This window comes from Pseudorca crassidens, chromosome 7, assembly GCF_039906515.1.
Source record: "Pseudorca crassidens isolate mPseCra1 chromosome 7, mPseCra1.hap1, whole genome shotgun sequence".
NCBI classification, from domain to species: Eukaryota; Metazoa; Chordata; class Mammalia; order Artiodactyla; family Delphinidae; genus Pseudorca; species Pseudorca crassidens.
The window spans coordinates 36,350,846-36,366,723 of record NC_090302.1 but is presented as its reverse complement, the minus strand read 5'-3'; the positions used below and the strand labels follow the sequence as shown (position 1 = coordinate 36,366,723).

The 15,878-nt window shown below is 39.6% G+C and overlaps 1 protein-coding gene across 2 annotated transcripts in view; it reads right to left on the bottom strand.

Moving 5' to 3' along the window:
* RNF38 (ring finger protein 38) overlaps positions 1–15,878 on the bottom strand; it is a 123,481-nt gene that overhangs the window by 65,460 nt on the left and 42,143 nt on the right. For both annotated transcript variants that reach the window (XM_067743944.1, XM_067743945.1), the window contains exon 2: positions 5,963–6,033. The gene's annotated coding sequence lies outside the window, so the exon portion shown is untranslated. The remainder of the gene's footprint in view (positions 1–5,962; positions 6,034–15,878) is intronic.

Sequence of the window (15,878 nt, the reverse complement as noted above, 5' to 3'; positions counted from 1 at the left end):
ATCAACCATCAGACATGTGAGTGAAGACATCGAGATGACTCCAACCTTAGCCACCATCTGACTGCAACTGCATGAGAAATTCCAAGCAAGAGCCCACCTAGCTGAGCACAGGAAAACCCAGAACCATGAAAGATACCAAAAGATATGCTTTGCACCACTGAGTTTTAGGATAATTAATTACACAGCCATAAATAATCAGTGCTTTAGTTTTGTTTTAACCATGCAGAGAATGCAAAGAAAAATTTGAAGAAAAAAAATGCATGTTAAGAGTGTTATCTATTGAAAGATGGTATGTTTACTTATGACATATTCTATTTCCCCTCATTTCCCTAATGGAACACATGTAACGATATAATACGAGGCATATGGACTTCCCCGGTGGTCCAGTGGTTAAGAAACCACCTGCCAATGCAGGGGACAGAGGTTCGAGCCCTGCTCCAGGAAGATCCCACATGCCGCAGAGCAACTAAGCCTGTGTGCCACAACTACTGAGCCTGCGCTCTAGAACCCGCGAGCCACAACTACTGCAGCCCTCATGCCTAGAGCCTGTGCTCCACAACAAAGAGAAGCCACCGCAATGAGAAGCACGACGAAGAGTAGCCCCCGCTCACCGCAACTAGAGAAAGCCCGCGTGCAGCAACGAAGACCCAACGCAGCAAGCAAGCAAGAAATAAATAAATAAAATAATAATACGAGGCATAGGGAGATTTTTAAGCACAAGGGGCAAGAACAATAAAAGGACTTTTAACTGACATTTTTTAACTGACCAGAGAAGATTTAGGAATGGCCAATAAACATATAAAAAGATACTCAGCATAGTTAGTCACTAGAGAAATGCAAATTAAAACCACAATAAGATGCCACTTCACACTCACTACAGTGGCTATAATTTAAAAGACAACCAGAGGCTTCCCTGGTGGCGCAGTGGTTAAGAATCCACTGGCTAATGCAGGGGACACGGGTTCAAGCCCTGGTCTGGGAAGATCCCACATGCCACAGAGCAACTAAGCCTGTGCGCCACAACTACTGAGCCTGCACTCTAGAGCCCGCGAGCCACAACTACTGAGCCCGTGTGCCACAACTACTGAAGCCCGCGTGCCTAGAGCCCGTGCTCCGCAACAAGAGAAGCCACCGCAATGAGAAGCCCGTGCACCGCAATGAAGAGTAGCCCCTGCTCGTTGCAACTAGAGAAAGCCACACACAGCAACGAAGAACCAAAGTAGCAATCAATCAATCAATCAATTTATAAAAGACAACAAGGAAAAAAGTATTGGCAAGTATGTGAAGAAACTGGAACCCTCAACTGGAATGCAAAATGGTGCAGCCACTTTGGAAAAGTTTGGCAGATCCTCAAATTGTTAAAATCATGTGAAAACAAAAACACACTCACAGGCAAATGTTCACAGCAGTGTTATTCACAATAACCAGAGCATGGAAACAAATATCCACTAACTGGGGAACTGATAAACAAAATGTGCTAGATCCACACAATGGAATATTATTCACCCATAAAAAGGAATGAAGTACTGATTTATGCTACAACATAGACAAACCCATGAAATCATCATGCTAAGTGAGAGAAGCCAGACACAAAAGGCCACATATTGTGTGATTCCATTTATATGAAATGTGCAGAACAGGCAAATCCATAGAGACAGAAAGATTAGTGGTTGCCAGGAGCTGGCGGGAAGGAATAATGGGGAGTGATTGTTAATGGGTATAGGTTTTTTGCGGGGTGGTGGTAAGTGTTCTAAAATTAGATAGTAGAGATAGATGAACAACTCTTTGAATATACTAAAAACCACTGTTTGAAAAGATGAAAAATATTTTATACAAATATAACTTTAAAAAATCTGGTTAATACTAAAATTCCAATTGCTGTTACTTCTGGGGAGAGGGATTGAAGGTAGTGCTGCATATCTTTTTACAATCAACATGTAATTTTTAAAAAAACTAAAAACTTAAAAAATTAAGATAAAAGGAAGTATACAGTCATGGAAGAAAAACCAGTATAGCACATTTCCCATCTTTCTGAAAGCAGTCTGTGTGCGAATACCTGTACACAAATCAGATTGGTACCGTCTTCCATGACAAAGGGACTGAAGGCTAGCAAAAGGAAGTTTTGTCCAGAAAAGACTTCTGCTCTGAGGAGCCATTCACATGCAGTTTAGAAAGAACTCTCCATTTCCCTCTCTCAAATGGCCAGACTTCCCAGAAGTATTACCAGGCCACTATGAAAGAGTGTACCATTGAGGCTACAAATTAATTCATCTCACCTGAAGGAATAGTCTCCTTTTATCATATTGTTCAATGTTTTATCTCATTCTCAGGACAGACCTATTCCCCCATGTCAAGCTTGTTCTCACTGTGAAGATGACTACTTAATAATCCCAAGGTGACATTAGCTGATTTAGGTTAACTTCAGTATCTAAGTGAAACATAAATATGCTATCACAATCACATTTTTGTGTTATTCTTTATACTTTTAAACTGCTTCTACATAACCATCACATTTGATCAGTGCAATACAGCAACACACAATGTGAGGTTTCTTATAAAGAAGCACAGATTTCTGAGTATGAATCAGGGCAGGGGTGTCAGGTTAGAGAAGCCTGGAGTAACAAATAGTCATGAATCACAATGGAGGCCAAAAGGAGCTGGGCAAGAAAAAACTGACAGGCAAAGATTACCTGCCAAGTGACTTGGTTCACTGTGATTCTCCAGGGCCTTCTCCACTTGAAGATATTTTCCCCTGAGCATGTCAGAGTTGAGTGGGTAAAGCTACATTAGGAACAGATTTCTTCAGATGGTCAAGTACAGACTCTGGAATTAGGTAGCTTGTGTTTGAATCACAGTTTTACTACTTACTAACTGGGTAACCTTGGGGAAACTACTTAATCTATGTCTCACATTCCTCACCTACAAATGGGGATAAAACAACCCCTATTTCAAAGGGTGTTTAGAAGGTAATCTTCTCCCAATACTCCTATATCCCTTACCTGATTTATTATTCTTCATAACACAAATGAACTAACAGTATCTTTATTTATGTCTTGCCATCTCCCTAACCCACTTACAGAGAGCAAGTTCCATAAGAGTAAAGATTCCTGTCTGTTTTGTTCAATACACTGTCCCCAATGCCTAGAACAATGCTTAGTTCATAATAGGTACTCAAATATTGATATATAATAAGTGTTTGCTACCTGGAAATTATAGGGTATGACATTGTGAATGAATATAAAAATATTGCTGGAGGGCTTTGTGTCAATTGCTATGCCCAATATAAACTGAACATGAGAGTATGTAACTCACAGTAGTTAACAGTAAACCTCAGAGCTGGAAACAGCTCCTTCCCACACTGTAGTGACAAGCCGATGTACAGCAGCAGAGAAACTTAAGTTGGAAAACAAGCCAAACCATGGAATTTGGGGGCTTGCCACCACTTCCAAGGTTGTAGAATGGAGGTCCGACAAATGGACTGGCCCTTTTTCTCCTTTGTTCCACCCACATCACACATGAATTAGTTAAAATTCAGACAATGTTTAAGAAAAATCAACTTTTGTTCCCAAATCTGAGAAATGGACCATGCCTGAAAGCTAAGTGAGGATAATAAGCAAAGCATCAATATGTGTTTTGACAATGTTTTCAGAATAGCTAGACAATTACTTTACATGGCTTGTATCAGGGACAGAAGATGTGATCTAGCTGCAGCACTCCAGGGTGACTCCTGAACAAGTCTCTTCTCCCACTGGGGTCACAGCTTGCAAGTTTATTTTAAAAAGAGGGTTGAATTAGCTGTGCTCTATAATCCCTTCAATTCTCAGAGAGAGAGAGAGAGAGAGAGAGAGAGAGAGAGAGAGAGGGAAAGAGAAAGAGAGAGAGAGAGAGAGAACACACATACCTATCCAAGTGGCATATATCAGATATCAGGCAGCAGGTTTTGTTGCTGCTTTTGCAAAACCAATACCCATTTATTATAGAAAGAAAGAAGTCAGAAGCTGCTACAAACACAGAGATCTGATTCTTGTCCTATCCACCACTCTCCTCCCCAGAATGATGTCTAATGATCCTATTCAAAGCTGCAATCTGTAACATCCAACTCATGGTGGTCCTTATCCCACTTATTCTGCTGTACATTTCTTTAATCCATTGTGCTTATTGTAGCATACTATATTACTTATGTGTTATGTTTATTTTTTTGTCTGCCTCCCCCAGTTAGACTGCACTCATGAAAAAACAGCAATCTTTGTTTTGTATCCTGATATATTCCCTAAGTGCCAAGAAACATAGCTGCCTATCAACAAATATTATTTGCTGACTGAATCAGTTGAATCAATTATAAATATAGTCAAGAGACCCTAATCCATTCTCTCCATTTCCCTCTGGTAAACCATCATAAATATATGCATGGTAGGCAGGAGAGGAGAGCAGTCTCTGACAGTTCTTTGATCTGCTGATCAAGTGACAAAAATCCCTAAAATTTCTCTGCCCTCCCCCCATGTATTTCAGGAAAGATCCCATCCTAAAAGCACAAGATGAGTCATACAAAGATTCAGAAATTAGGAGGAAAAACATTTTAAAGTAGATAAAAAGTATCTGGCAGAAATGGACAGAAATCTCATCTCTTGACTCTAAACCTGGAGACAGAACAGAGAATAGTCTGGCTTCTCCACTGTAAATGAACAATGGATAGAGGCATATTATACCTAGCTGCGGAAAGAAATTTTAACCCCCAAACATCTTTACAATGATGTAACACAATTCTTTGTAATATTACTGACCAAAAGTGATTTTGCCTTTTCTATCAGTCTTATTTTCAAATGCTCGTCTAAAATCTGTGGTATACTGAATTTTAGGGAGCTAACTATATAGTCTAGAAGTCTTTTTCAGTGGCTTGCTTCTAAAAGAAGTTAAAAGTTAAACCCATGCCTCTGGATTATTATCATAATAAGAGAGAATCTGGAATACTAAAATCATACCACTCTCTCTGTAAACAGACTGAAATCTGACTGAGCAAAGCTCACAAAGACAGAGAGAGCAACACACAGAACAAAAAGGCCATTTGGAAAATCCCAATGATCAACCAACATCTTGATCAAGCTCCAACAGGATGAGGGAGGAGGATCTTGATTACAACAGCGCAGAAAAACAGCACTTGGATTGGTCTGCCTGGGGAAACTACCAGGGGACTGATACATTCCTGCATACAAGACACAGGAAATGGGAGGGAGACCACTGGAAACTGATGATGGAAAAGACTAAATTTAAGCCCATCCAATATCAGCAGCCAGACGTTCCAAACACCAAGCCCACATTAGTATCTACTTCAAGGGCTGGGCCATCAAGGGTGCTGATGAGTACTGGAAAGCCCCCAAAGACCAGTTTCTTTAGAGATAAAAAGAACAGAAGCAAAATACCAAAAGTCTGGACCTGATTTAAAAAATAAAAAAGGCCCAAAGCAGGATTCTTTTGCATGAATCAGACAGGTTCCACCGTCATTCCTCAACATTTAAATTGGGCTTTGGAAACAGCCAAAAAAAAGTAAGCATGAGAATAAGCCATAATACAATCAACCACAAAACAAACCAAATCGGAATGTCTGAGGTATTTCAAATTGAAAACAGACACAAATTGATGAAATAGTTATCAGCTTTGGGAGCACCTGTTCATATATTAAGATAATCCATCCAGGCTGTGCAGGAAAAGAAGAAGCGCAGTGACAGAGACAGGAATGGGGGTAAGGAAATGCGTTATCAGGAGTCCAGCCCACCTCCTGGGAATTATCTGCAAGTTTTCTGGAGCAGTCTTAGTGAGCTGGCACACAAACCAGCAAGGCTCTCTGCATCAACATTGTGCCCCCCAAGTCACACTCTTCTGCCCCTACGACCAGTTATGCAAGTGAATCCAGTGATGTAAGGGCAGCATGCATTTTCACCATTGTAGACATCAACACGGACCTCACCTTGTCACTGTCATCATGACAAATGTGGTCGTGATGGATGGACTGGCACTGAAAAGAAGCACCAACACTACCTACAAGAGAAAGGGAGGAAAAGTTAAGATGCAATAATTCCTTATATTTAAACGGCTTTACCAGTTAAAAGTGCCTTTATATCCATCATCCCATCTAATCCTCAACAATACTCGGAAATAGGCAGGATAGGGATTGTTATTCATGCAGTTTGAGCAAAACAAAACACAGAGAGGCTGACTTGCACAATGGAGCAATCAGTGAAGTTGCAGGTCTGAAACCAGAACCCCATTATTCAAACCCCTAATTCACCAATTTCTACTACACTAAGTGGTTAGTTTTCAGAGTAAGGCCACCTAAGAAAGCACAACAGCCTTCAATAAGGCAAACTTCTATTTAGAAAAAAGTATACTGCTTTTCAGACTACACATAGTTTCTTTGAGGAAAAAATTGACCCTATAAATTTTCAGCATACAAATAACACAATCTAATACACAATCGTAAGATTATAAATAGGTTTTTATTAATTTAAAAAATACATTTTTAATATACACAACCATTTGTTAATTTGAAGAACTATCTCCTAATAACTGCTCTATGACAAAAGTGACATTTCTAACCAATAGGAAAACAAATGACATTTAAAAAATAATCTTGGAGTAAGAAAAACCTTCTGAAAGATGATACTAAAAGAAGAAGGTGTAAATGAAAAATCAGCATGCATGACTGTGGACCAAAGATGAGCAAAACCCGTTCTCCCAATGTATGAGAATTCAACCTTGGGTTAATCCCTGTTAACCTGATTAAACAGCATACCACCTATGTTACCTGGCAACATTTCTTAAGATAGAAATTACCATATTAGTAAATTGCATCTGGACTGGAAGTACAATAGCCACTTAGTAGGAAGCCACTTTCTTGAACTTCTCTGAGTATGGTGACATGTTACCTAATTAGGCATGTCCTGGCAAAAGATCCTGGAAACTATGCCCATGGAGTTCTCTGCACCACACAATGTGGATTTCATCTCTTTGAATCTAAGCTGTGAGAAGAGCACTTCAGACCTAAGCTGTGAGAAGATCACTTCAGAAAGAATGAACTGCTGCAAGGACTCCCACTGTCTTACTGATAAGTTATAGCTTCTGTCCTATATTCTTCTGAATAAATGTTGCCAAGTGAGACCTATGGTGGTTTTACCAGTCTGAATGTGCAAATGTTTAGTTGAACCTAAGAAAACATCCCCCTGTCACTCCTGTGGACATTACACTGACAAATAAAATTATAAAATTTACAATGCCATCAAATCAGATGTCCAATTATTCTATATGCTTGAGAAAGAATGCTGCCAACTAAACTTTGACACATTTTCTTAACAATAAAAATTTTGGTTTTACACTTATTGAAATAACTCTTTTAGACTTCAAAGGCAGATTTTTATCATATATTACTCTTACGCATTCATAAAAAGAAAATGAGAAAATAACTGGTTACAACAGAGAAAATTATTAAAAACTACAAAGGATAAAAAGTCCTAGGGGAATTCCCTGCAGGTCCAGTGGTTAGGACTCTGCGCTTTCTTTCACTGCCGGGAGCCCAGCTTCAATCCCTAGTCAGTGAACTAAGATCCTACAAGGCTCGCAGTGCAGCCAAAAAAAACACACAACAATCCTTACTAGATAACTTTACCAGATAATTTCTTCAAATGTACAGAATCAATAATCCCAGTGACAGTGACTATTCTTAACTTCCCAATATAAACTGTTGTTTCCCAACTCATTTTATATAACATTGATTATAAAATATAAAAAGGATCAAAATAAGAAAACAACTTCACTGAAACACAGGAATAAAAATACTAAATAAAGTTGTAGCATACAGTATATGTGTGTGTGTATGTGTGTATATATATATATATATATATATATATATATAGCATACTGACAGCATATGTAATATAGTGTGTCACTATAATCTACTCAGCCTGATTCCTTAACTAATTCAATAAAAGAAAATTTATCAACAAAGTATTAGCATAAAAAAACAATTTAAAAAGTTTGATCACATCAAAAGATCTTTCTAATTTCTATTTCTCGGAAATATTAATAAGCTTAACAAGTTTTTGCCACTGGATGACAATTCTGGGAAGGATGAGATGGCGGAAGGTACAGGTGCCAAAAAGTTACAATTATGGATGAGAATAATATAAACCATAGAGTTCCCACTGGTACTGATAACAGTTAACATCATTTAACATATTCTACAACCATAATTTGGAAGAAAGAATATATATACGACAATGTCCCCAAATACTAAAATCTCCTGGGATAGTAGAATGACAAATCTAATCACAACATAAACTATTCTGTCAAAAATTTGGTAGGTGAGGGCTTCCCTGGTGGCACAGTGGTTAAGAATCCGCCTGCCAATATGCAGAGGACATGGGTTCGAGCCCTGGTCGGGGAAGATCCCACATGCCACGGAACAACTAAGTTCATGCGCCACAACTACTAAGCCTGCACTCTAGAGCCTGTGAGCCACAACTACTGAGCCCAAGTGCCACAACTACTGAAGCCCGTGCTCTGTAACAAGAGAAGCCACCGCAATGAGAAGCCCACGCACCGCAACGAAGAGTAGCCCCCGCTGGGCGCAACTAGAGAAAGCCCGCGTGCAGCAACGAAGACCTAATGCAGCCAAAAATAAAAATAAAATAATTTTAAAAATCTGAATTATAGGGGCTTCCCTGGTGGCACAGTGGTTGAGAGTCCGCCTGCCGATGCAGGGGACACGGGTTCGTGCCCTGGTCTGGGAAGATCCCACATGCCGTGGAGTGGCTAGGCCCGTGAGCCATGGCTGCTGAGCCTGCGCGTCCGGACCGTGTGCTGCACAACGCGAGAGGCCACAACAGTGAGAGGCCCTCATACCGCCAAAAAAAAAAAAAACTTTATTATTAAAAAAAAAAATTCAGTAGATGAGTTTCAAGGAGTTAGTAAAAATTATACTTTCAGTCTCCTATTAGTCTAATATCATGTAATACTGAAGTTCTTAGGGTGAAAAGAACCCTAAGAACTGATGATTATAAGCATACATTTAGATACCTTTCAAAGAGGTACCAAAACAGACATTTATCTTACTCTTATGCAAAACCGTTGTATTTAACGTATCACGTTATGTGTGTTTCTCTTGGACACAATGTAAGAAAAATGAAACTTTGTTAGAAATAATTCACATAATACCATCTAATAACTATGAGGGAGACCACCATTTGGGACCATTGTCAAAAACGTGGACTCCATGTAGTTGGAAAGATGAAGATTGAGATACATTATTTAGCAACTTAAAAATCTCTTCCAAAAGAGAGTATTAAAAATAAGTGAATAGACACATCCACATACAAAAAAAAGAACCTAGACACTAACCATACACCTTTCACAAAAATTAACTCAAAATGGATCATAGACCTAAATGTAAAACACAAAACTCTAAAACTTCTAGAAGATAACAGGAAAAAATCTAAGTGACCTTGGCTTGACACCAAAGCATAATCCATCAAGAAAAAAATGGTAAAATGGACTTCAATAAAATTAAAAACTTTTGCTCTGTGAAAGACACTTAAGAAAATGAAAAGACAACGCCACATGCTGCTAGAAAATATCTGCAAAATGTGTATCTAATAAAGGACTGATACCCAAAAGTATTCAAAGAACTCTTAAAATTCAACAGTAATGGGAATTCCCTGGTGGTCCAGTGGTTAGGACTCCGTGCTTTCACAACGGGACCCTGGTTTGATCCCTTGGGGAACTAAGATCCCACAAGCTGTGCAGCCAAAAAGAAAAAACCGAAAAACAAAACTCAACAGGAAGAAAATAGAACCCAATTTTTAAATGGGCAAGGTTTCTCTCTGATTTTTTCCCCTGAATATCAGAATTCACTCCTTTGCCACAAAGGGAAGGGCCCTTTGCTGGAAAACAATGCAGAAGCATCCTAGAGGCAAATGAAAGCACAAAAGCACCAGTTTCCCTCTCCAGCTGTCCCTGCCCCATAAGAAAAGAATGTAGACAGATCACTCAAACTGAACTCCTGAAGAATAAAATACAGATCGTAAGCAACTTTGGATAGCTAGTCAGGGAAAGAAGCACACAGAGGCAAAAGAAGAAACCTTCTATACTAAAATAAAGGAGCCAATTTTTGAAAATTGAAAGAATCTAGCCAAACATACATTAAATGACAGTGTTTACCATGGGTTTTCTGATTTTTTCAAATGCATTTTATAAAGTTATTATTCCTGCTCAAGAACCTACCCTGGCACTCTACTACTCAAGGCATAAAGTCAATGTCTGAATCCTCCACTCCCCATGAGAAATGTGGCAGGATGCTTCCATGCAGACCAGGCTTGCTCCTCCACCTGGTGAGCACTCAGTGCTCTCCTCACACCTGCATGATAGTTCTCTCTCTAGGTTCTTAACCAAGACTTACATGGGAATAAAATTTTATCTTTATTTTCATTAACTTGAAACTAAATGTAAAAAATCCACTCTATTATGAATACAACAACAAACCACATTAGGATTGACAGTACCTGCGATTTTGTCTCTAATAAAAACCACATATATTTTCATATAATACAATTGCTGGAGGTATACTGCAATATCATTTACACTTATCATTACTCTAAATTTACAATAGCTCTTAGGCCCACTGCTAGAATGTGTTATTTAATACATTAAATATAATAACAAATATATTTTTATCACAAATTAGTTTTTAATATTTTGATAACTACATTCCAGTATGATTGGTTTTCTTTGTAATCTCATGTATTTTATTTTATGCAATTAAAAGTATTCTCCTGGAGAGGGGCCTATAAACTTCATCTGATTACCAAAGGAGTCCATGACACACCCAAAATAGTTACAAACTCCCAAAATGGTTAGCAGAAAGTGCTGGGACCAGAGGGAGAACCAGATCAGGAGCATTATAAGGGAAAATAGATGTGCAACATCTTGGGAAGAGTCAGACAAGTATGTGAAATCGAGGGAAGAGAACAGAAGTGAGGGCTCAAGTTGGGGTATGAAGCCCGTAGTTTAGAACTAGGAAACACAAAGACGTCGAGGTTGAAACAGCGGTGAAGTGGAGAAGTTTCTGAGCAACTGCCAAGAATATCAGATAGTGTTTTAAGTCCACAAGGATAAAGGTAGTGAGGTAAAGCAGAGACATTATTTGTCATGTTCCCGGAGACCACTATACTGCAAAATCTAATGGTCAGTTCTGAATCCTAACCTTTCTTGATCTACCGGCAGCATTTGACCCAGCTGACCCTACTCTCCTTCGTGAAACCCTTTTCTTCACTTGGCCTCACAAAAGCTTCCTACATCACTGACTGCCACTCAGTCCCATTTGCTGGATTCTCATCTTCCCATTACAAAGGTTGGAATGTCCCGAGGATCGATCCTCAGACTTCTCTTTTCTATCTATATTCACTCCTTTAGTGATCCCAACTAGTCCCGTGGCTGATGACACCGAAATCTTTACTTCCAAGCTCTGACTCTCCCACCTCCCACCCCAAGGAAACCCAGATTTCCATATTCTGCTACCTATTCGAAATCACTTAGATATCTAAACAGCATCTCAAACATAACACGTCCAAAACTGAGCTCTTGATCTTCTCCTCTAAACCTGCCTCCAGTTTCAGTAAATGGCAGAACTATTCACCAGCTGCTCTGGCCAAAACCCTTGGCATCTTCCTCAACTCCTCTCTTTAATTCACATCCCACATTTGATGAGTTGGCAAATCCTGTTGGTCCCACTTCAAAAATGTGCCTGAAATATAACTACTCAGCATCATCCACTGAGGCTACCCAAGCCAAAGCCTGAACTAATGCAATGGTTTCCTGACTGGTCTTAGTTCCACTCTTTCCCCATGAACTTTCCCTACCTCCTCCCCAGTCGATTCTCCATGTAGAATGACCCTTTTCAAGGTTCAGACAGATCATGTCATTCCTCCTTTGAAAATCTTGTTCCGTCTCTCACTCAAAATAAAATACGAAGTCCTTACTCCTTGGTCTATGAGGTCTCACATGACCTAGGTATCCTAGACCTTCCTGATCATGTCTCCTACCTCTTCTTCTTTCCTAAAAGGGAACTAAAACACAATAAACACACCTGTAGCAAATTATCATGCTATTATGTTATATCCTTAAGACACTGTCAAACAACACCATTTCTTCATATGCAGTAATAAGGCCTCTTAGTGCCAGGCCCATCTAGAACCCACACCCTCTTTGTTGACATGCAGCATGGTTTTCCAAATGTCATGTTCTCTCAAGGATAATTGGAATGTATCAATAACTGAAGCTCTTCTGCATATTGCTTTGAAAAAAAAAAATGTTTTACTGAGTTTGTGAAACATTAACATATTATCTTCTTAGATAAACATCAGCAGAAAACCATTGTTGAGATATATGCATATTCCTCGAAATCTGGGTATAAAAAATGAGGGGCATTAAACCACAAAACTGAACTGCAGAGACTTGGGCAAAATGTGCACATCTCTTTAAAAGTGGTTAGGCTCTTTAAGTTGTCATGAAAATGTGGCATTTTGAGCACTGTTAGAATTATTCCTCAATGTGCACATGTGAGGATGGGGGTTTGCATTGTAATAGTAGTGGGTTAATCTAGAAGTATGAAGTGAGCCCCTCTCAAGCATTTCCTAGACTCATTTTTGGTTTTGTTTGTTTTTTTTGGCCGCACCAGGCAGCTTGCGGGATCCTGGTTCCCTGACCAGGCACTGAGCCCAGGCCCTTGGCAGTGAGAGCGTGGAGTCCTAACCACTGGACGCCAGGAAATTCCCAAAGATTTGAGGATTTAAAAGTAAAGGTTTTGAGCTACAAAAGTGGACAATGGGGAGAGCAATAGCACCAACCTAAGCACCACATGCTTTCTGAAACCTGTTCTACAGGACCAAAAGCGGCTCCCACTGGCCAAACTTTTACCAGTTTAAGGATTAAAAAGCGGCTCCCACTGGCCAAACTTTTACCAGTTTAAGCATTAAAAACAACAACAAGAAAAGACTGTAGCTAACCAAAACACATATCAATGAAAATCTGGGAGTCCCTTAATAGCAACTTTTTAAAACTCATGCATTTATCCTACCTTTTAGAGTAACTGAATAGCCCTAGTTCTACATTGCAGAAGAATGCCAGCTAATAGATACAGAAGGAATTTCAGAATTAGAAAACATCATTTTGCAAGCCCCATAAAACTGTTGATTTAGGCAAGGGTCACCAATTAGGCTAAAGTCATTAAGTGCATGGTTGATGGGGGTTTGTAAAGTGCCAAAGTAACGCTACCCACGTTATCTATGGTTGCACGGAGAACCTAACTACACTGTAAAGAGACCTAATCCCACCACCTTAATCCAATGGCCAATCTTGGCATCGTTAACAGTGGGCCAACCAGATGTGACTTCTGATGTGATACACTGTGAAATTCAGACATAAGCTCTGTTTGGCATCCAAGCAAAAAATACTTTCCTTCGCTCCATCAAACTATTGGATATAATTGGCAGTTTACAGGAAATACAAGGGATAGACATCACAGGAAGCAATCAGCTCATCCAAAAGTTGGTTCTGCAGAAGTTCTCAATAAGTCAGTGTTATTATTATTATAAAATGAAAAAGAAAAGATAGGAACTGTGCTAGATTAAAAGAAATTAAAGGAAATAGATACAATGTGCATACGATTGCATATTACTTTAAATAAACTAGTTAAAAAGGATATTTGGGAGAGAATTGGAAAAATCTGAATATGGTAAAATTAGATGAGATGAAAACTTACTGAAATTAAATGCTAACTTAAAAAAAAGCAGAGCTTCCCTGGTGGCGCAGTGGTAAAGAATCTGCCTGCCAATGCAGGGGACATGGGTTCGAGCCCTGGTCTGGGAAGTTCCCACATGCCGTGGAGCAACTAAGCCCGTGTGCCACAACTACCGAGTCTGCGCTCTAGAGCCTGCGAGCCACAACTACTGAGCCCGCATGCCACAACTACTGAAGCCCGTGCACCTAGAGCCCGTGCTCTGCAACAAGAGAAGCCACCGCAGTGAGAAGCCTGTGTACCACAACGAAGAGCAGCCCCCACTCGCCGCAACTAGAGAAAGCCCGCGCACAGCAACGAAGACCCAACACAGCCAAAAAGAAAATAAAAATAAATTTATTTTAAAAATAAATAAAATAAGATTTTAAAAAAGCGGAATAGAGAATATGAATACTATGCTTTCATGATGGTTAAATAAATATGTATATGTGTACACAGATATACAAAGGAAACGTTCAGAAGAATATACACCATGATACTAACAATGGTAATCCCTGGGTAACAGGAGGAAATTTTTTTCTTATTTTTGCTCATTAAAAAAAGGGCCTAACTCCAAGGCTAGCTCCCAGTATCCCTAGGAATACTAGACCAAATAGGACAAACAAACTCAAGAAAAAAGACTCAAAAAAAAAAAGAGGGAATTCCCTGGCAGTCCAGTGGTTAGGGCTCCTAGATTCTACTGCAGGTGGGGCACAGGTTCGATCCCCAATTGGGGAACTAAGATGCCACAAGCCACACAGCAAGGCCAAAAAAAAAAAAAAAAAGAGGACTCCAACAGCACCCCCATGACCATGAGCAGGATTCTTGAGGTTAACTATCCATTATCTTCTATCTCCTTTGAGACCCTGTCTACAAAATAATCTTGGTGGCAACTGTTAGGATGTTCTGCTAAGATGCAACCGTTAGCCTAAGTGTAGGCAGGGATATTTTTACTCCATTCTTTTTGTTATTAAGCTCCAGTCCAAATCTGTAATGGCTTCTGACAAAAGTACCTTGGAGAAGGCAGTTGAGACCAACCTATGAGCGCTTACCTGGCTCGTTCATGAAACCCCTCAAAGGTGATGTCTCTCTCCTCTCCATCCCATCCTCCCCCAAACACATACAGAGAACTGGGAGTAGAGACATAGATAGAATCACTCACCTGGCCTGGCTCAAGGACAGCATTGGGCAGGTAAGGACTGAACCTCATGCCTCAGTGATCTACCTAGGGCTTTTTATATACCAGTTAAGTACATGAGATGATGATCAAGGCTTAGAACAACTACTGTCCACACATCCCAAGGAGGTCAAGTGATTAACTAGGGTCACAAGTGGGCCAAGATGGAAGTCATGTCTCAGACAGAATCTCTTTGATAATCCAAAGATTAGCAAGGGAGAATTCAATTATGCATTGCAGCAGATGGATTTATAAGTTCCAGCAAGGAGACAGTAAAATTCAGATAAAAGATGCTAGGTCTTACACTGCTTTTAGATTCTTTAGGACACTGGTACAGGCCCTTGCACATAGTGGGTATTCTATAAATTTAATTAATTATTCTGAAATCTGGTCCCATTTTCTGAGGTATTAACAACCCTTCCAAATCAGTCTTTTGAAAACTTAATTAGCCTACCAGCCACCACAATCCAAATAATTGGCATAGATACTAAAAAGCATCTGAACTCAATCAATAATATAAAAAAACCAAACAGCTACTTTTTTGTTCATTCTACAATAAGACAGACAGGTAGACTTTTTAAAAATCCACCCCCAGGAACTTGCCTGTACTTTATAAGTAACTGTCACTGTAATTACTGTCCAAAAGAGACTCTCAGCACTTAAGTCTAATTTTTTGGTTCTGCTCCCATCTACTGCTTATTCAGGGCTCTTTTCCTTTCACTCTAGCAGAAAGAATTATTTTTAAGTGCCTGATTTTGTAGCAGGACACGAAAACATATTGAGCCTTACCCAATACTTGGCCTGGGGGCTGCTACACTCTGCAACATGATCTCTCTGGGTTTTAATCACATCACTTGCAGCAGCCTTCACAACTGCTACCGG